Source organism: Mauremys reevesii, linkage group 12, assembly GCF_016161935.1.
Source record: "Mauremys reevesii isolate NIE-2019 linkage group 12, ASM1616193v1, whole genome shotgun sequence".
Classification (NCBI taxonomy): Eukaryota; Metazoa; Chordata; order Testudines; family Geoemydidae; genus Mauremys; species Mauremys reevesii.
In genome coordinates this window covers 47,639,008-47,659,474 of record NC_052634.1, presented here as the reverse complement: position 1 = coordinate 47,659,474, position 20,467 = coordinate 47,639,008, and the positions used below count along the sequence as shown (strand labels likewise).

Genomic DNA, 20,467 nt, shown 5'->3' with positions numbered 1-20,467 from the left:
AACATAAGGGCGTTGCCAGAGAAGCATCAAGAAATCGTTTCTAAGGATGAGGTGACCAGTTATGATGACCAAGTCAAAGGTCACCATGACAGGCTGAAGATAGCCTGGAAAGTTGCTCTCAGTACAACTAAAGACACAGCCCAAAGTAGGAAAAGGACTTATGATCGCAAGTCCAGTGGGGCTCTCATCCAATCTGGTGACTGTGCACCAGTTCGTAGCAGTAGACGCCGGAGATGTAATAAAATACAGGACAAATGGAAGCCAAATCCCCACACTGTGGTCACCCACAACAATCCCGAACTGCCAGTGTATGCTAACCAGCCTGAACAAGGAGGTGCAGAGAGAGTAGTACATAGGGACCAGCTAAAGCGTTGGACTATTAATCTGACCAGGGCTCGTAAGAGGCATAGTGCAGAATTTCCCGAGGAGACTGAAACCAATGGGGTAAACCCAAACCCTAATGAGAATGGGCAGATCCCTCAAACTGACCTAGTATTACCCAAGGACAGGAAAATAGAAAATATGGGTAATGAACCACCAGTCTTAAGAAGGTCCCAGAGGGCTAATAAAGGTGTACTTCCTGTTAGACTTAGAGATAATTATGTTATTGGTTCTATGTAGTGTGTTAATAAATATTGTTATGTATAGTATTAAGAAGTAGATATGGAGTGTTAACTATGTTGAATGTCCTTTTCGTAATTGTTAATGGGTTTTTAATATAATATGATGTGGATTTATGTTGTTTTTATGGGGCCCGGATGTACTGGTGTGAATATTGTGGCTGTGCAGAATTTTAGCAGGGGGGAATGTAAGGGGACTGTTGCCCCCTTACTAACATTCAGTGGGGGTGTTTTGGTTGCTAGCTCCCAGCACTAAAAGGGGAGGGATCGATGGCAAATCAGGACCCTGAGACTGACAGTCCCCAGGAACAATGGCAAGAGGCCAATGCTCCAGGTCAGCCTGATTGACAGGGCAGGCCGGCTAATCAGGAAGACAGAAGGCCAGGGTGGGTCCCGTCCTCAGTGTGAGCAGGAATGTGCCGGAGTCAGATGGAGTGGGGCCGAGCTAAGGAGAAAGCAGGGGCCCAAGCTGAGCTGGAAAGCAGAGCCGGGCCAGATCCAGAGAGCCACAGACACAGCGCAGAGAGAGCAGATCCTGTGCTGGGAGCGGAGCTGCAGCCAGAGAGCCAGAGGCACAGCGCAGAGAGAGCAGATCCTGTGCTGGGAGCGGAGCTGCAGCCAGAGAGCCAGAGGCACATCCCAGGGAGAGCAGATCCTGTGCTGGGAGCGGAGCTGCAGCCAGAGAGCCAGAGGCACAGCGCAGAGAGAGCAGACCCTGTGCTGGGAGCGGAGCTGCAGCCAGAGAGCCACAGGCACAGCGCAGAGAGAGCAGATCCTGTGCTGGGAGTGGAGCTGCAGCCAGAGAGCCAGAGGCACAGCGCAGAGAGAGCAGATCCTGTGCTGGGAGCGGAGCTGTAGCCAGAGAGCCACAGGCACAGCGCAGAGAGAGCAGATCCTGTGCTGGGAGCGGAGCTGCAGCCAGAGAGCCAGAGGCACAGCGCAGAGAGAGCAGACCCTGTGCTGGGAGCGGAGCTGCAGCCAGAGAGCCAGAGGCACAGCGCAGAGAGAGCAGATCCTGTGCTGGGAGCAGAGTTGCAGCCAGAGAGCCAGAGGCACAGCCCAGAGAGAGCAGACCCTGTGCTGGGAGCGGAGCTGCAGCCAGAGAGCCAGAGGCACAGTGCAGAAAGAGCAGACCCCGTGCTGGGAGCGGAGCTGGAGCCAGAGGCACAGCGCAGAAAGAGCAGACCCAGTGCTGGGAGCGGAGCTGCAGCCAGAGAGCCAGGTGTAGTGAGCAACTGGGGCCAGCCAAGGGGGGACCTTGGGCAAAGGGCCCAGCACAAAAAGACACCCCCAGCCAAGGGTCCATGCAGGCCAGGCTGGGAGGGGGACTTTAACCTGCCGGGGGGCTGGCACTGGGAAGAAGGATCCCACCACCCAAAGCCCGGAGGTGTGTGGTCACCACCATTTCAAGTGTCCCACCCACAGCATCCCTGCAGCACAGCCAGGGCCTGAGAAGGAGGCCTGGGGCCTACAAGGAACAGACTGCAAAGTGCCTTGATGTCCAGAGACATTGTTTGTAATGTTCCCTGCCGCAGAGCAGGGTGATGTGTTTCCCTGTAACTGTTCCCATTTATTCTTATTCTTTTCTTCAAATTGATTGTTAAGTAAACAACTTGTGTTTGCTTTAAATTGTCTGGAATAATCAGTGGGTCAGGGAGGTGCCCAGTGCAGAGAGGGTACCCCGGAGTGGGGACACCTTAGCCCCTGTCCTAGGTGGCCACAGCAGGGTTGGGGGTTGAGCCCCCCAGGAATCCTGGGCCCAGCCTTGTTGGGGCTACGAGAACTCTGCCAAACAGGAGAGTCCTCAAGGGCAGGGAGGCCTCTGGGTAAAGGAAGTGGGAGCGAGGACTCAGATCCTTTCGCTAGCCCACTTCACCGGGGTACACAGAAGCCAGGAAAGTTCCCCACAATAGCGGGATCATTCCCCCGCTTACACATATCTGCCAGACAACCTTCCTCCCACTCCCTCCACACAATGTTCTTATCTGGAGGTGAAGCCAGGGAAATCCCATGGAGGATTCTTATCTGGGGAACTGTGGGACCCACTTACCACCAGAGATTCTTAAGGGCAGGAGGAACAGGGACTCCCACCTCTGTAGCATGGGGGTGGGTCGCCTGCTGGGATCATCGGGGCATATTTCACCTCGTCAGTTCCCTGCCATTGCCTTGGGGGCCCTTGTTCGCTGCCTCTGGCACCCAGTTTAGCCTCCTTCCTGAGGGCTGAAACGCTTTGGTCTGTCTAAGGTCTGTGGGATCAATGTGTGTCATGGTGTAATTCTGTGTTATTCGGGGGTCAGACTAGCTGAGCTAATGGCCCCTTCTGCCCTGAAACGCCATGAAAACATTTCCCTGGTTTCTCCTTGCACCTGACAGACACCACGGTGAGGGGCCCAAGAGAAGATCCTGGACACAGCGCTCTGGCTCTTACTTTACTTGGGGACGTCAGCGCTTTCCTAGCAAAGCTTCTGCTAAAGCGCTGGATTTGGGGAATGGTTCGGCTCCGATTCAGAGCTCTGCCTGCGGGGTGTGAACCTGCCACGAGGAGCGGGAAACGCAACCAGCAACGGGAGGCGTTGGCTGAGCTCCGGGCTGCCCCCGTGTGGCCAAAGCTTAGAACTGAGCAGCGGAGTTTAAAGCTGACGCTGGGAGGGAGCTGAACACGCGGGGCACGAAGGCTCCTGCGTGTAACACTTGTTGGGTGGGCAGCTGAGTGTAGCTGATTGCCAGAGTTCAGGGCTGCACCCCGGGGTGCTGAGCAGGTGTCTGTGCTCAGGTTGGCCTCGCTATGCTGGTTTCTGGGAAGTTTGGGGCCACCAGTTCCCCCTAGGGAGAGGGGAGCCAGCCCAGGAAAGGAGGCCGGCAAAACTCTGGTACCAATTGGCAGTGGGACTGCTCCTGTGAAGAGCCGCTGTAGCCCCGCCAGGGAGAGCCGGTCTCTCTTTATGCAGCCCCCCCGACCCCATTCCTCAGGACGAGGGTTGTGCTCAAAGATCTGTGCCCCGTGTTTTCACCTCCGTGTGACGCGCACAGTGCAAATAACCCTCAGTGCATCAGCTCAGTGCCAGGCTCCACTTCCACCCGCTCAGAATGCAGAGCTCCCAGGCTGAGCCTGAAATTGGAAGCGGGAGACCTTGTAACCAGCCGGGCCCCGTGGCTGAGCCTGTGATCCCAGCGCCTGGGGAGGCTGAGGCCGGCGGATCACTTGAGCTCAGGAGTTTTGAGCTGCAGGGGGCTGTGCCAATCAGGTATCTGCACTAAGTTTGGCATCAATATGGTGATCCCGGGGAAGCTTGGGGTCCCCAGGTTGCCTGAGGAGGGATGAACCGGCCCAGGTCAGAAACAGAGCAAGTCAAAACTCCTGTGCCAATCAATAGTGGGATTGCACCTGTGAATAGCCCCTGCAGCGTAGCCTGGGCAAGACAGTGAAACATGGTCTCTTTTTATACAGACACCCCCGCAGAGCCTGGAGGGGGGATGGGAGCACCCACACGCTGGGGATTCTGACTTGGGGTGAGGGACGCCCCCCTGCAACACAGACCTTGAAAAGGGGAACAGAGACACCCACAGAGCCTGGGGGCAGGCAGGGGAAACCACACACGGGAGCTAGTTCATGGGGTGGGGGACAGAGGCACCCACCAGAGATCCTGGATGGGAGCACCCACATGATGGGGATCTTGAACTGGGAGGAGGGAAGCGCCATGTACCAGAGGTTCTGAAGCGGGAACAGGGACACCCACACACCAGGTATCTTGCAGCAAGAGCTGCAGTCTTCATTTACACACGGCAGTGATGGGGAATTAACCAAATCCTGTGCGGAGCTTGTTCCACTAGATGATTAGCCTCACTGAAGTACCCAGACCTTTTAACAATAAGAAGTGAAATGAAATGGCCACATGATGGCAACAGATCCTGAGAAACGTGTTAGTCTCTAAGGAGCTACATGTACTCCTGTTCTTTTTGAGGATACAGACTAACACGGCTGCTCCTCTGAAACCTCAGAGATGAGAAGCCATGTTCTTGTTCAATGTGCATTGAAGCTGAAAAGGGAGATGTTTCCTCTTTGATTCCTAAGCCCCCAACTCTAATCCACTAAACACCCCTTTTCTCCCACAGCCAGGACTAAAACCCAGGAGTCATAACTAGTGGCCCCCCCTTAACCTTCTCTCTGTGAGGTGGAAGAAGAAGCTCTGAGACCCCTGTGCTGTCCCCTTGCCACCCTGCCTGGGCTGCACTTGAAACCCAATGGGGTTTCCTTGGGCAGTTCTGAATCTTGCTCCCAGGAAAGGTGTAATGTTAGGAGCAGGTTCCAAATAGTGCAATTAACCAGCCAGAAGGGGCAGCAGGTATCGGTGTAGGAGCCATTGAAATAATCATAGCAAAGTACTTCAGGGAAACTGTTATTAATGAAGTGTGAGTGAAAGGTGAGAATCTGATGGTGTCAGTGTCACACTAGAGGGCGCTGAGATGGTTTTAAATTTGTCATCCAAACCCAGCCACCACCTAGCACATGTTTTAACCTCTTCTTCTCTTACCGTTGCTCCTTATCAGGGAAGGGGAGAGAGCAAACGAGCAATAGAAACACAGACCTAGTGACCGGAGCAAACATTTCTTTGTTCTGCAGTAACTCATCTTGCATCTGCGGCTGTTGAAGCTACAAGGCAGAGGACTAAGTACAACATTTAAACTTATGTTTGACCTCAGAGAATAAAACAAATGTGTCTGTAGAAAGAGGGGAGTCGAGTTCAATCCCTTGTCACCATCAATGTGCAAACCAGGAACCTGTTGGTGTCACTAGGCCTAAGTAAACCAAAGTTGTGAATTTGGGCCTGAGTGAACCCAAGTTCTTCCATGCTGTGAACTTTAACCAGCCTAAAGGCTTGGCTACACTTGCAAATTTGCAGCGCTGCAGCAGGGTGTGAAAACACACCCTCTCCAGCGCTGCAAATTGCGGCGCTGCAAAGCGCCAGTGTGGTCAAAGCCCCAGCGCTGGGAGCGTGGCTCCCAGCGCTGTACGTTATTCCCCACAGGGAGGTGGAGTACGGACAGCGCTGGGAGAGCTTTCTCCCAGCGCTGGTGCTTTGACTACACTTAGCGCTTCAAAGCGCTGCCGCGGCAGCGCTGCCAGGGCAGCACTTTGAAGTGTAAGTGTAGCCAAAGCCTAAGATGCTAACAAAACAGCAAGCAAAATGTGTAACTGTCAGCTGTCTCAGCTTGCAGCTGCAGGACAGTTTGAAACAGCAAAAGTGGCGGGAGGAGGGGAGGGGGTAGGAAAATCTGCATGCGTTTGTGCCGTGAAGGCCATAGATAAATATGCAAATGGGAACTTTTCTAACACGCTGAGATGTAATGTTTAAAGTAACTGCTGTTGGGAAGGGAGGGGTGAGGGGGAAAACCAAACAAAAGGCTCACACAAACAAGGGGGGTATAAATGCTGGGACCCCGCCTGCGAGCGGGTGTGCAGGATTTGAGATGCTTTTTCTCCCTGGCACCTTTTTTTGAGCTCAAATAAACGTGGTTTGCTTCTCCACCCTGGTGTGTTAATTAGTGCGACGCACACCGGGCAACGAACCTGCTGTTGCTCCGCCTCGGGCCCTTTGAGCCGGCAACAAACCTGTTGCTTTGCATTCCTGATGTGTCACCATCATGTGGCTATTCCGTCTCAGCCCCTTTAATTAAAAAATTGTGTTTTTTTCATAGAAACTATATTTTCCTTGTAGAGACACAGGGGCAGATTAATCTACAAAGGGAAGGTGATTCCAAGGAAGTTCTGGAGGAGAAGGGAACATTTTCAGCATCACTAAATTATTTTGTTGTGCCTCACAGAGAGAGAGAGAGAGAAAATAAACCTATTAATCTGAGCTACCGACACAGTTCACAGCATGAAATACACAATTTTGTGTTCAATGAGTTGTGTTCATTTACATAATATGAAAAATATGTATTGGGCAATGCATGAAAACCTCCCTGCATTGAACAACCCACCTGATCTAGTCAATGTACTACAGAATATTTAAAGAAGTTAAGAAAGATGTGCTTATAAATTAATGTGTTGTGCCATTTACACACACACAAGACACAGAAGAAACTGAATTATTTGAGCTACTAAAATTTCCATTTTCTCACAGCATTTTAGGTCTCAAGGTTTTTTTAATTTGCTTATTTTTTTGGGACTAGAAATGGGGAAAGAGTACACTGAAGTCAGTGGAATTACCGCAGTGAGGGATTAGTCACATTTTTTGCCACTAACAAAACCTTTGTTAACACAGAGTTAACTTTGACAGTGACTATCTCTTACCTTCCAGACCATCGAGTTCAGTAAAACTCAAACTCTGGAAAAACAGGGAATACAGAGTGAGGGTACATGCCTAGATAACCTTAACTCTGCCCTCTAGAAGAGAATCCCTGATAGCATATGAGAACAAGGAAAGGTTTGGGGACAAATTACAGCTACTTCCCAAGAGTTTGTTTCTTCTGTAATTAATTGACCCTGGCCCCATCAATTGATCCTGGCCTGGTGTCTGGCTGTGGAATTTACTATTTACTATTTTTATCCCAGCAGATTTAAAGATGAAACTGCTTTACAAAAGCTCCTTTATTCTAGGTTATACAAACAGGTCACTTCCCAGCTATTTCAAGGAGATGGAATTTTCCTGACCCACAGGGAACTTAAACTAACATGCTCAAGATCACACATTCCTTAGGAGAAAAGGAAGGAGGAAAAAAAACCCCACCAAACCGTTGCTGTTTCTACCCAAATGATCAATGAAACCAGAAAGTGAGACTCTGCAATTAACTGTCTGGGACTACACTGACTCTGCAGTTACGTGGATGCAGACACACCCAGCTCTACGGTTGGTAAACGTACAGAGACTCTGCTGCTGCTGCTCTGAACTAGCAGCACATGACCCCTGAACAGCTGCCATTCGAATGTATCTGAAAGTCACAAGGAACAACAATCTGTGTTAAAGGAAGGCTGCCATTTATTAGAGCCCCAGTTGATGCCGTGTGCACAAAGAGAGGATTGAATGTGTAACAGGGAGTTTGTAAATCTTGGTTCTTTTAGTTTTGTAACAGGCTCCTGTCCACCTCCAGTAGAGTTTTCAGTCCCAATGGCAACTTACTTACCAAATGTAATACAGACTAGTCCATGCCTCCCATGTGGATGTGGTTCTTGTTCTTCTGCACATTGTAGCCCATGGAGGCCAAGAACCTGCAAATGTGTCTTCAAGGGCCTTTGTTTAGTTGATGAAAACAAACCAAGACACTTAGAGGATTGGAACTGATTTCAGCTGGGGACATGTTCGCTAGGTCTTTATGCATTTGCACAGGAAAACATTGAGTGTGTCCATTCATTTCAGGGATCCCTATTTAGTGGAGCTCCTGGAAATAGAATTATTTTTATTGAAGAAATTGGGGTACTTGGATTTGAACGAAGGACCACTTGATTTGTAGTTAAACACTCTACCACTGAGCTATACCCCCATGACATTTGCATTGGCAAGTTCGTGATCTTAAGGATTTTGAAGGATGGGCTCTGCCTCAGAGAGCTCCTTTTCTATTCCCAGGCCACAGGGGTTTTAAAAATGGGGTTTGATTAAACTTTATATACACATGTAGATACCACAGCTTGCACACCCACCAACATAGCTTCCCCCACTGACATAGCTACCACCTCTCGGGGAGATGGGTTAACTGCACGGACGGGACAGTTCTCTCCCCTCCGCTTAGAGCATCTTCATTATTTATGAATAGGTGGGAAATAACCTCCTGAACGGACAGGAACCAATGTATCAAATATTGCTGTGTCTGCATTCAATATGGATAACTGGTCATATTGGGCTGGATTAGTAGGAGCGTTGCCAGCAGATCGAGGGAAGTGATTATTCCCCTCTATTCAGCACTGGTGAGGCCACATCTGGGGCATTGCGTTCAGTTCCCCCCCGCACCCTCTCTGCCTCTCCCCTGAGACCCACCCTGTCCATCCAAACAGCGTCTGATGTTTTCCTGTCTAGCCGGCTTGCTTCCTAGAACGAACGCTCCTTGAGTGGGGTGATCCACAGGGAGTAGCTCAAACCTCCAAAGTGCCTGGCCAGGGGCAGGACATTAGCACAGCAAGGGAGGGGTGTGGCAGTGACATCACAAAGGCCTTTTGCAGGACCTCAGACTATTGGTCAAAGGTGGTGGGGAGGTGGTGACCTCACAGAGAGATGCTGACATCAGGCAGGCAAGACAGGGGCGAGGGGCCAGGGAAACCTCAGAGACCCCTGTGGCTTTGCTTCAGCAAGTCTCCTTCTCCAGGTCTCTCTTTGAGGACTGAGAGAGTATTCGGGTTCAGGTACATGAGCGCCAGGAGGAACCTCTTTCGAGTTTTCTCCTTCCCTTTTCGCGATTTTACTAGAAAACAGCCATCCCTGTTTAGAAGGTAAGAGCCTCCTCGAGGGAAGGGGTGTCCTGGGCGTGTCACAGTTCGGATTCCAGTGGCCCCCCTACACTGTAAGGAAACTCCCACCACCTGCTCTGTGTTCGCAGAGAGAGCAGCATCCACGGCAGTGATTTGCTCCTGGCTGCCGGAGCAGAGCAGCAGGCTCAGCTGTCAGAACTTCCCAGAGCGATGAAAGGGGAGGGGCCCAGCCTCTGTAGCAGGAATGCAGGGCAGGCGAGTTCACGGCGGGCATTGTGGGATACTGGCAGAGGCCAGTTATGGTGATATAATGAACAGCAGCATCTACACTGACACTCTGTCACTTTAAGTTTGCTGCAAAAAGCTCTAGACCTCTCATCGAAGTCGTTTTATTTTGTCAGAAAAACAGGGCAGTTTTGTCGCCAGACGTGGCATTGCAGTGTGTGCACCAGCCACAAGCTGCCGACCGAGGGAGCGTTGTGTGTTTTTCACACACCAGAGCAATATCATTCTGCTGAAACAACTTTGTAGTGCAGACCTGGCCAAAGATTCACTCACACACAACTTGCAAGGAAAACATCACCTGCTCCTCTGCTTTGCAGAATCCAAACACAAGCAAAGCTTGTCAGGCCCTGGTGGCAATGGCAGGGAGTCAGGTGTGGGCAGACAGAGTGCGTTAGCCACACACAGGCACCATGGCTTAGCTGGTTAACGCGTCTGTTTTGTAAACAGGAGATTCTGGGTTCAACTCCCAGTGGTGCCTTGTTGACTGGTTGTTGGGGTACCTGTTATTGGCTACTGTCAGAAGAGAAGTTTCAGAGCTAGATGGGCCTTTGGTCTGGCCCAGGGTGGTTTTTCTTATGGTTTAAATTACACTCACAGACACTGATAATAGAGTTACTGAAAGTTTGGGAATTAGGAGCAGGTAGGTCAGTGGTCCAGTCCCCACACAGATGACCCCTTCCCTCTGGGACAGGGGCAGGTCTGAGCTCTCACCCAAATGCTCATTGTGGCTGCCAGAATCTGTGGGCAGCTTGTTTAGTTTACAGCAAAGGTTGAGTCCTCCTTTGTGCACCGTGTGTGAGAATGAAAATCCTAAACCGCCCTTTGAAATATCGAATGCAACAGGACGTGTTATTGTCCCTGCCCCAAAGCAGACAGACCAATGGAGAAATGCTGTTGAGTCCAAGGTAATACTCCCCTGCCATTTTACTTTTTTGCTTGCCAAACTCCTTCTTATCTGCCCGGCCCAGGCTGTCCTCTGCCTCAGCTGCTGCTCCTGGCCTGCTCTAGAGCCAAACACTCAGGGCCCCCAGGGGAACAGAGGCTGGGACAGGGCAGCAGCCTGGGCTGGGCTGGGAAGATGCTGGGAGTTCTCGTTTCCTGAGAACTGGCCTGGCTCCCTTCTCAACAGCAAACAAACCAATTCCACGTCCCCTCCCCAGAAAAACCAGCCTGGAGCCAAGGGCAGCAGGGGACGATTCCCTCCAGTTCCCACCGAGGCAGGAGAGAACCCAGGGTGTTTCTAGCAGAGCTTATGGAACTGAGGTGGGGAAACCAGCCTTTAATAACAGGCAGTTCCAGTTTAAGCTCAGTGTTTTTAACAATTTCTACAACATTAAATAACCCTTCAATCATAGTGTCACCATCCATAAAATTGCTTCAGCCTTATAGGTTCCTAAGTGTATAACTAAACATCTCTTCAAATCCAAGGGAGTGGAGATCAGTCAGTGTTCAGAGTCATCCCACAAAAAAGAACCATGTTGTGGTACATAGTGGCCCCCTCATGTGGCCATGGCCTTTCTCTCCTCCTCTAGAGTCAGAATGTGACCAGCTCTCACTGAAGGGGTGCAACATCCCTGCCTTGGTCTCTATGCCAGAGCTCCTATCAGCTCAGTGTCCTTCCCACAAGAGTTGGCTGCTGAGAGGGTTGTGATGGGGTAAATGAAGGCAGAGGAGGATTGTTCCTCATGGGTTTTCTTTGTGTGGCTCTGTGATCCTGCTGGAGGAAGCATCATTTGTGCTTGTTTCAGTAGCTTGAGTTGGGCTCAGGTTGTGACCCTGAGTACAGGGATTCCTGCACTCTCTGCTCTTAGCACCTCAGGGAATGGACAATGGAGCAACTTCAGAAATTGGATAGAAAGTAGCCTAAGAAAGTGTAACATAAGTGAGAAGAAAAACAGCATCTGCCCCTCCCTGGTGGTCTAGTGGTTAGGATTTGGCACTTTCACTGCCAAGGTCTGCGTTCAATTCCCAGTCAGGGAAAAGTGACTTTAAACCAAAACTGCTTTTGTTTCTCTTCACTTACAACATAAATGAATCTGTGGTGTTTTCCTGATTCCCCCCATCTTCCCAGTGTCTCCATGGCAGGGCTCGCTTCAGGCACCAGCCCAGCAAGCAGGTGCCTGGGGCGGCCAATGGAAAGGGGAGGCTTCAGCAGCAATTCGTCCCTCTCAGAGGGAAGGACTTTTGGCCAAAAGCAGCAGAGGTTGAGCTGCAGTTGATTGCAGCTTTTTTATTTTTTTTTCCACTTGGGGTGGCAAAAACACTGGAACTGGCCCTGCTCCATGGAAGACAATTTGTTAAATCCCAGATGAGTGGAGTTAAATCAGTTCTCAGCCTGAGTTCTTAGGTCTTAATCCTGAGGATATTGTCCCACCATGAGGCCATTTCCTGCCTCTCTTTCATACAGAAGCACAATTTTCTTTCAACAGACACAGGAACAGCAAGATCTTTCTCTGTCCCTTGTGCAAAGCAGGGGGCCAAATTCCAGGGAAACAATGGACAAGCAGGGGGCCCTGGGCACATCCAGCCCTGGCCGTGAGATGTTCCCTCCCCTCTTTCTTTATGCTCCTGTTGTTATTTCATGGATAGTCTGGGATGGGGGAAAAGCTGAGTTCACTCCAGGTGGAGGGGAAAAAGGACCCTGAAAATCTCAGGCCCCAACCCCTGCTACCAGGATCACTGAGGTGCTGGGGATTTGAGTAGGAAAGGGACTGTGTGAATTGTCAAGGTGGGGAATGAATAACAATCTACAACTAGATCCACCTCATTAATCACTGACACAGGCTAATCCTGCTGCAGATAGAAGGGCTCTTCCAAGGCTCTATCTTGCTTTCTCCAATGCCATGAAAGCCTGTCTTTTGCCCGCTAGCTGTTGTGACTTGAGCACAAGAGGGGACGTTTGATCCAGAAGCCTGGCCATGCCTGGAGTCCTGTAGGTAGGGATGCGAGCTCCATTTCCTCTGAGTCCTGAAGCTGGGCTGCAGCCTGGCCTGGGAGGCAGCCCTATTGGTTGACCTACTGGCCCAAAGTCACTTGGGCAGTGTTGGTCTTCCCCAGGGATGCTGAAGGGCCTAAGGGAGGGAGGCTCAATACTCCCCCCATCAGTCAGGGCGGAAGAGGAGGGCTGCAAGAGTGGGCAGGTTGATGGCTGGGCCTTCTAGTGTTCGGTTGGGGACGAGGTGGGGAATGCGAACTGGGAGAAATGGTTGCTGGCCTGTGAGGAATGGCTCAGCCGGTGGCGTAAGTGGACCTTGTCATTACCTACAAGGTTGTGATGCTCAAGACCCATCTGTGGTGAATTTCCTCAGCCAGGTATTTCCCTCTGCTCCATGAGTGCTACTGAGACCGAACACGATGGCCTTCCACCTCTTGTGGGGCCATAGGACGTCCCTACCTAGTCAGGAGAAGCGTGGCTTTTCTGCCATATTAGAAGAGGGGTTGGGCCTGGTGGGCTTTGAAGCCTTGTACGGCTCTACTGTTTTGTGTTTCAATTTTCAGTGGTGGCTGAGCTGGAGGGCAGGTCAGGCCCGAGGGGAATGGTGGGGCAACCGCAAAGAACGCAACTGACTCTTCCGATATGGCCGTACTTTTTTTACCCCCCTAGGTGCAGCACCGGATATGGGATGGCGAATAGTGGGGGAAGGGGGATGCCCTCCCCCTCTAGTGTTCTTCTACCCACACCTTACACCCTACATGATTTTCAGTGGGTGGCTAGGTGGAAGGTGCTTGCAGGATGGCTTCATCCGCAACAGTGGCCACCCTCACAGCAGCGGCAACCACAGCAGCGAGGCCCCCCCACATTTGGCTCAGTCTGAACAGAGGTCAATGTACCACTGGATGAGACAGGCCAATTTTAGGGAGCTTCCTCTGATGGTGAGCAACTGTCCCCAGAACTTACTGACAGGAGCTTTAAAGTATTTGCAAATGTGCACGGCCGGCATGTGCAGAGCAAAGGCTGCCCGGGAGCACTGTGTCAGGCTCTGGCACCGCTTGAGACAATGGACCATCTTCAGCCACCAGCCGACCCAGGATCTAACGCAGGAATGGGATGAGGAAGCAAGTCAAGCTGAGCAAGGCAGGCAAAAATTCATCTCGCCTTTGTGGGCGCTCACAATGAGGAAACTACAATCCATTGGTGATCTTCCAGAAAAAAACATCCTGGCCACTATGGAGGTGGAAGGCCTCTACACCAACGTTCCACACAAAGATGGACTACAAGCCGTCAGGAACAGTATCCCCGATAATGTCACGGCAAACCTGGTGGCTGAACTTTGTGACTTTGTCCTCACTCATAACAGATTTGGGGACAATGTATACCTTCAAGTCAGCGGCACTGCTATGGGTACCCGCATGGCCCCATAGTATGCCAAAATTTTTATGGCTGACTTAGAACAACACTTCCTCAGCTCTCATCCCCTAATGCCCCTACTCTACTTGCACTACACTGATGACATCTTCATCATCTGGACCCATAGAAAAGAAAACCCTTGAGGAATTCCATCATGAGTTCAACAATTTCCATCCCACCATCAACCTCAGCCTGGACCAGTCCACACAAGAAATCCACTTCCTGGACACTACAGTGCTAATAAGCGATGGTCACATAAACACCACCCTATACCGTAAACCTACTGACCATTATACTTACCTACATGCCTCTAGCTTTCACCAGAGCACACCACACAATCCATTGTCTATAGCCAAGCTCTAAGATACAACTGCATTTGCTCCAACCCTCAGACAGAGACAAACACCTACAAGATCTCTATCAGCTGTTCTTACAACTACAATACCCACCTGCTGAAGTGAAAACACAGATTGACAGAGCCAGAAGAGTACCCAGAAATCACCTACTACAGGACAGGCCCAACAAAGAAAGTAACAGAACCCCACTAGCCGTCACCTTCAGCCCCCAACTGAAACCTCTCCAGTGCATCATCAGGGATCTACAACCTATCACTCACTCTCACAGATCTTGGGAGACAGGCCAGTCCTTGCTTACAGACAGCCCCCCAACCTGAAGCAAATACTTACCAGCAACCACACAACAAAAAACACTAACCCAGGAACCTATCCTTGCAACAAAGCCCGTTGCCAACTCTGTCCACATATCTATTCAGGGGACACCATCATAGGACCTAATCACATCAGCCACACTATCAGAGGCTCATTCACCTGCACATCTACCAATGTGAGATATGCTATTATGTGCCAGTAATGCCCCTCTGTCATGTACATTGGCCAAACCAGACAGTCTCTACGTAAAAGAATAAATGGACATAAATCACATGTCAAGAATTATAACATTCAAAAACCAGTTGGAGAACACTTCAGTTTCTCTTGTCACTCATTTACAGACCTAAAAGTCGCAATATTACAACAAATAATCTTCAAACCCGACTCCCACGAGAGACTGCTGAAGTGGAATTAATTTGCAAAGTGGACACCGTTAAATTAGGCTTGAATAAAGACTGGGAGTGGATGGGTCATTACACAAAGTCAAAGTATTTCCCCATGTTTATTTGTCCCCCTACTGTTACTCACACCTTCCTGTCAACTGTTGCAAATGGGCCATCCCAATAATCACTACAAAAGGTTATTTTCTCCTGCTGATAATAGCTCACCTTAACTGCTCACTCTTGTTATAGTGTGTATAGCAACACCCATTTTTTCATGTTCTCTGTGTATATATCTTCCTGCTGCATTTTCCACTGCATGCATTTGATGAAGTGGGTTTTAGCCCACAAAAGCTTATGCTCAAATAAATTTGTAAGTCTCTAAGATGCCACAAGTACTCCTCTTTCTTTTTGCAGATAAATGAATGGAGGTTAAGTCCATGAATGGCTATTAGCCAGGATGGGTAAGGAATGGTGTCCCTAGTCTCTGTTTGTCAGAGGGTGGAGATGGATGGCAGGAGAGAGATCATTTGGTCATTACCTGTTAGGTTCAGTCCCTCTGGGGCACCTGGCATTGGCCACTGTTGGCAGATAGGATGCGGGGTTGGATGGCCGTTTGGTCTGACCCAGTATGGCCATTCTTATGTTCTTACGAAGGGAGGGGGAGATGCCTATGACAGAGTTTCTGTAGTGTAGTGGTTATCACGTTTGCCTAACACGCAAAAGGTCCCTGGTTCGAAACCAGGCAGAAACATGCGGGCTTGTTTTTCCCAGCTCCTACTGGCCTGTCCCTGCTGTTGTAGGAGCAGCAGTGATTTCTATGCTCAAAAGGTCTGTTATACTTCCCCTGCTCTCACTTTTGTCTCCTGTCCCTCTCTGAATGCCTGTGAAGTGGCTTTCCCCCTCCTGCTCCCTCCTGGAATGCTGGTGGGATGAATGGGCTGGTTGAAGAGCAGAAGAGCTCCCAGGTAGACAAGGTGTCTGGGACGCTAATTAGGCAGCACTCACACACCCAGAGCATGGACACTGCCCAAGGTGGAGTGTGACCAACCAGATGCAGCCAAGTCATCTCTAGTCACAGGCCATGAGGTGCAGGCCCTTAAAAGGGGAAGGGGCCATGTGCTCAGGAGAGCACTCACAAGCTTGTACCTCCAGTGAATACCCTTCGCCTGGACCGCCTGGCCAGTGGTTCTCTGCGTTGTATTTCATTGTGCGTCAGGAAGATTTACCTTCATCACACCATCCATAGCTGCACTGTGGGACACTTACCTTGCCGAATCCTGACATCCCCAGTGCTGTGCCTGTCCAGGGAGCGTGAGTATGCAAGTGTGAGTGTGACACCCCCCACTTCTTCTTTTGAGCTTAGCTGTCAGTATAATAAATGTGCTGCTTTCTGCCAAACTCTGGTGGGTCATTAGTCCTCCCTTCGCTGACTAGCTGGCCCAATTTTGGGTAACCCCTGCGATAAACTCAACCCCTGCAGGGCAGAGGGTGGTGAAATGAGCTGAGAAAAAGGCTCTTACGTAAATTAAGCTGTCATGGGATAAAAGGGAAGGTCCTTTCATGGATTGAGAACTGGTTAAAGGACAGGGAACAAAGGGTAGGAATTAATGGTAAATTCTCAGAATGGAGAGGGGTAACTAGTGGTGTTCCCCAAGGGTCAGTCCTAGGACCAATCCTATTCAATTTATTCATAAATGATCTGGAGAAAGGGGTAAACAGTGAGGTGGCAAAGTTTGCAGATGACACTAAACTACTCAAGATAGTTAAGACCAAAGCAGATTGTGAAGAACTTCAAAAAGATCTCACAAAACTAAGTGATTGGGCAACAAAATGGCAAATGAAATTTAATGTGGATAAATGTAAAGTAATGCACATTGGAAAAAATAACCCCAACTATACATACAACATGATGGGGGCTAATTTAGCTACAACGAGTCAGGAAAAAGATCTTGGAGTTATCGTGGATAGTTCTCTGAAGATGTCCACGCAGTGTGCAGAGGCGGTCAAAAAGCAAACAGGATGTTAGGAATAATTAAAAGGGGATAGAGAATAAGACTGAGAATATATTATTGCCCTTATATAAATCCATGGTACGCCCACATCTCGAATACTGTGTACAGATGTGGTCTCTCACCTCAAAAAGATATTCTAGCACTAGAAAAGTTTCAGAAAAGAGCAACTAAAATGATTAGGGGTTTAGAGAGGGTCCCATATGAGGAAAGATTAAAGAGGCTAGGACTCTTCAGTTTGGAAAAGAGGAGACTAAGGGGGGACATGATAGAGGTATATAAAATCATGAGTGATGTTGAGAAAGTGGATAAGGAAAAGTTATTTACTTATTCCCATAATACAAGAACTAGGGGTCACCAAATGAAATTAATAGGCAGCAGGTTTAAAACAAATAAAAGGAAGTTCTTCTTCACGCAGCGCACAGTCAACTTGTGGAACTCCTTACCTGAGGAGGTTGTGAAGGCTAGGACTATAACAATGTTTAAAAGGGGACTGGATAAATTCATGGTGGCTAAGTCCATAAATGGCTATTAGCCAGGATGGGTAAGAATGGTGTCCCTAGCCTCTGTTCGTCAGAGGATGGAGATGGATGGCAGGAGAGAGATCACTTGATCATTGCCTGTTAGGTTCACTCCCTCAGGGGCACCTGGCATTGGCCACTGTCGGTAGACAGATACTGGGCTAGATGGACCTTTGGTCTTACCCGGTACGGCCTTTCTTATGTTCTTATGTTCTTATGTTCTTGGCATCAGCAGGGGAAAGCTAGTGGATCTGGGCTGGTCACCTTTTGAAGCCTTGTGGCTTGGTCTCCTCTGCACTTGGAGGTTGGCCTATGGCGGCCGGCTCTTGCTGCTGCCTCATCTGTGTGACTTGCCAAAGGAGGGAGTGAGGCGGGAATGGGGCAAAAGAGGAAAGTCGAGCTGAGGAAGGCAGGGCAGAAGCTAAGCGCCTCAGTGCGGCTAAGTGGGGTTAGTAGAGCACCACCAGTCGTTCTGCAAAGCCTGGGGAGGTGCGGTTGGCTGCTGGGAGGTAGAATCCTGTGCCTGCCTCTTGGCTTCCCAGGGATGGCGACTTGCAGCCCAGGAGAAGGATGGTTCTGGGTGAAAGGAAGACAAACAAAGCTCTGGGATGAAATTTGGGTGTGGGGTGCTGGCTCTGCGCTGGGGGAGGGGGTTGGGGTACAGGCGGGGTGGCGCTTACCCCGGGCACTGCAGCTCCCAAAGTGACCGGTACACACAACCCTGCGTCAGCAGCTCCTAGGTGGGTGGGGCCAGGGGGTCTCGGTGTGCCGCTGCCTGCAGGCGCTGCCCCCAGAGCTCCCAGTGGCCAATGGGGGCTGTGGAGTTGGTACTCGGGGCAGGGAATGGAGACACTCCCCCCGCCCCAGGGGATGCTGGGACATGCCGGCCATTTCTGGGAGCGGCACGGAGGGATGGAGGCAGAGTGGGCAGGGAGCCACCTCAGTGCTGCTGGCACATCTCTGCACACCCATGGGGGAGGGGAGCAGAGGGCCTCCATGTGCTGCCTGGGGTAGGGGCAGAGGACAGAGCTGCCTCCCCTCCCGGGTCTATTACAGGAGTGGGTGGGTGGGGTCTTTTGGCCTGCAAGGTGCAGCAGGTCGGACTAGATGATCACACTGGGTCCCTTCTGACCTTAAAGGCTCTGAGTCTAAAAGAGAGAGGGAAGTAAAGAATTTTTTTAAAATAAATAAAACAAACATTGTAATACCAGGATGACTCCAACAGCTCATTGTATAGTCCCGCCCCTTTCTTCCTCCACTGGGTGTTTAATGACCTGCAGCACATTGATTCTCTCATTCCTTTGGTAAACTGATACAATGTGACTGAAATTAAACCAATTCCCAGCAGAGAAAACATCACATCCTTGCATTGGCTGGGAATCAAACCCAGATTAACGGCTTGAAAGGCAGCTATGCGCACCACTATACCACCAATGCATTTAGCAAAAGTATTGCTTATGCTTGCCCAATGAGGCTAGACCCGCATTGAGGCGCTTTTCTGCCTGTTAAAATGTACTGGATTCTCATCACTAAAAAAAACCAACCTCCATCTTCACCTGCGTTTGAACCATCAGCCTTTCAATTAGCCACCAAAGTTGTTAATCACAGGGTATGTCTACACTATGGGATTATTCCAATTTTACATAAACTGTTTTTTGGAAAGATTGTATAAAGTCGAGTGCACACGGCCACACTAAGCACATTAATTCGGAGGTGTGCATCCATGTACTGAGGCTAGTGTCGATTTCCAGAGCGTTGCACTGTGGGTAGCTATCCCATAGCTATCCCATAGTTCCCACAGCCTCCCCCACCCATTGGAATTCTGGGTTGAGATCCCAGTGCCTGATGGGGCAAAAACAGTGTCGTGGGTGATTCTGGGTAAATGTCGTCACTCAATCCTCCCTCCATGAAAGAAACGGCAGACAATCATTTCGTGCCATTTTCCCTGGATTGCCCGGGCAGACGCCAAAGCACGGCAACCATGGAGCTTGTTCAGCCTTTTTTCACTGTCACCGTATGTCTACTGGATGGTGCTGACAGACGCAGTACTGCAGCGCTACACAGCAGCATCCCCTTGCCTTTTGCAAGTTAGCAGAGATGGTTACCAGCCATACCGTCCCATCTGCTGCTTTGCAAGTTGACGATGACAGTTGCCAGTTATACTGTACCATTTGCTGCTGTCATGGGTTCTCCTGGCTTGCCTTGGTGAGGTTGGCTGGGGGCACATGGACAAAAATGGGAATGACTCCCCAGGTCATTTCCTTCTTTAAGTTTTGTCTAAAGGGAGAGTCAGTCCTGTCTAGACTATCAGGCAAGCCTACAAAAGAACCAGAGAAGCAAACGGCTGCTCCAGGTCAGAGCCCCCGACATCTGGCAGAAATGATGAGCTGCATGCCATTCTAGGGGGTGCCCCTGCAACAACCCCATCCATTGCTTCCCTCCTCCCCCACCCCTCCTGGGCTACCGTGGCAGTTATCCCCCCATTTGTGTGATGAAGTAATAAAGAATGCAGGAATTTGAAACAACACTGACTTTATTGCCTCTGCAAGTAGAGCTCAAAGGGGGGAGGGGAGGGCAGCCTCCAGCTACTATGATATTCCAGGCAGGACTGAATCTCCATTAGACAAAGCTTAAAGAAGAGAATGACCTGGGAGTCATTCCCATTTTTGCCCAGGCGCCCTGGGGTGACATCACCGAGGCCAGCCAGGAGCACTCACAGGACGGCGAGGACAGATACCAGTCCTAGTGTACCATCTGCCGTCCGCAAGGGAAGAGAAGAGGATGCTGCTGTGTAGCGCTGCAGCACCGCGTCTGACAGCAGAATCCAGTAGACATATGGTGACATTGAAAAAAGGCGAGAAATGATTTTTTTCCCTTTGCTTTCACGGGGGGAGGGGGGCGACATAAACCCTGAACCACCCGCAACAATGTTTTTGACCCATCAGGCTTTGGGAACTCAGCCAAGAATTCAAATGGTTGTCGGAGAGTGCGGGAACTGTGGGATAGCTACAGACGTCAGTCGCCCCTCCCTCCGTGAGCATCCATTTCATTCTTTGGCTTTCTGGTACGCTTGTCCCAGCTCCTTAAGTTTCAGCACTGTATTGAGTCCCTGTTGTGGCCTCTGTCTATCATGGCCTTGGAGATTTTTTCAAATGCTTTGGCATTTTGTCTTTTGGAACCGATTTCTGATAGAACAGATTCAGCTCCCCATACAGAGATCAGTTTCAGTATC

At 50.2% G+C, this 20,467-nt stretch overlaps 4 non-coding genes across 4 annotated transcripts; 3 read left to right on the top strand and 1 right to left on the bottom strand.

Annotated features, from left to right (window-relative positions):
* Positions 1-8,030: 8,030 nt before the first annotated feature.
* Positions 8,031-8,103, bottom strand: TRNAC-ACA. Its single transcript has one exon. It is a non-coding gene; the product is annotated as a tRNA-Cys (tRNA).
* Positions 8,104-9,710: 1,607 nt separating this feature from the next.
* On the top strand, positions 9,711-9,784 carry TRNAT-UGU. Its single transcript has one exon. It is a non-coding gene; the product is annotated as a tRNA-Thr (tRNA).
* Positions 9,785-11,214: 1,430 nt separating this feature from the next.
* Positions 11,215-11,286, top strand: TRNAE-UUC. The gene has a single exon. It is a non-coding gene; the product is annotated as a tRNA-Glu (tRNA).
* Positions 11,287-15,383: 4,097 nt separating this feature from the next.
* On the top strand, positions 15,384-15,456 carry TRNAV-AAC. The gene has a single exon. It is a non-coding gene; the product is annotated as a tRNA-Val (tRNA).
* The last annotated feature ends 5,011 nt before the right edge of the window (positions 15,457-20,467 follow it).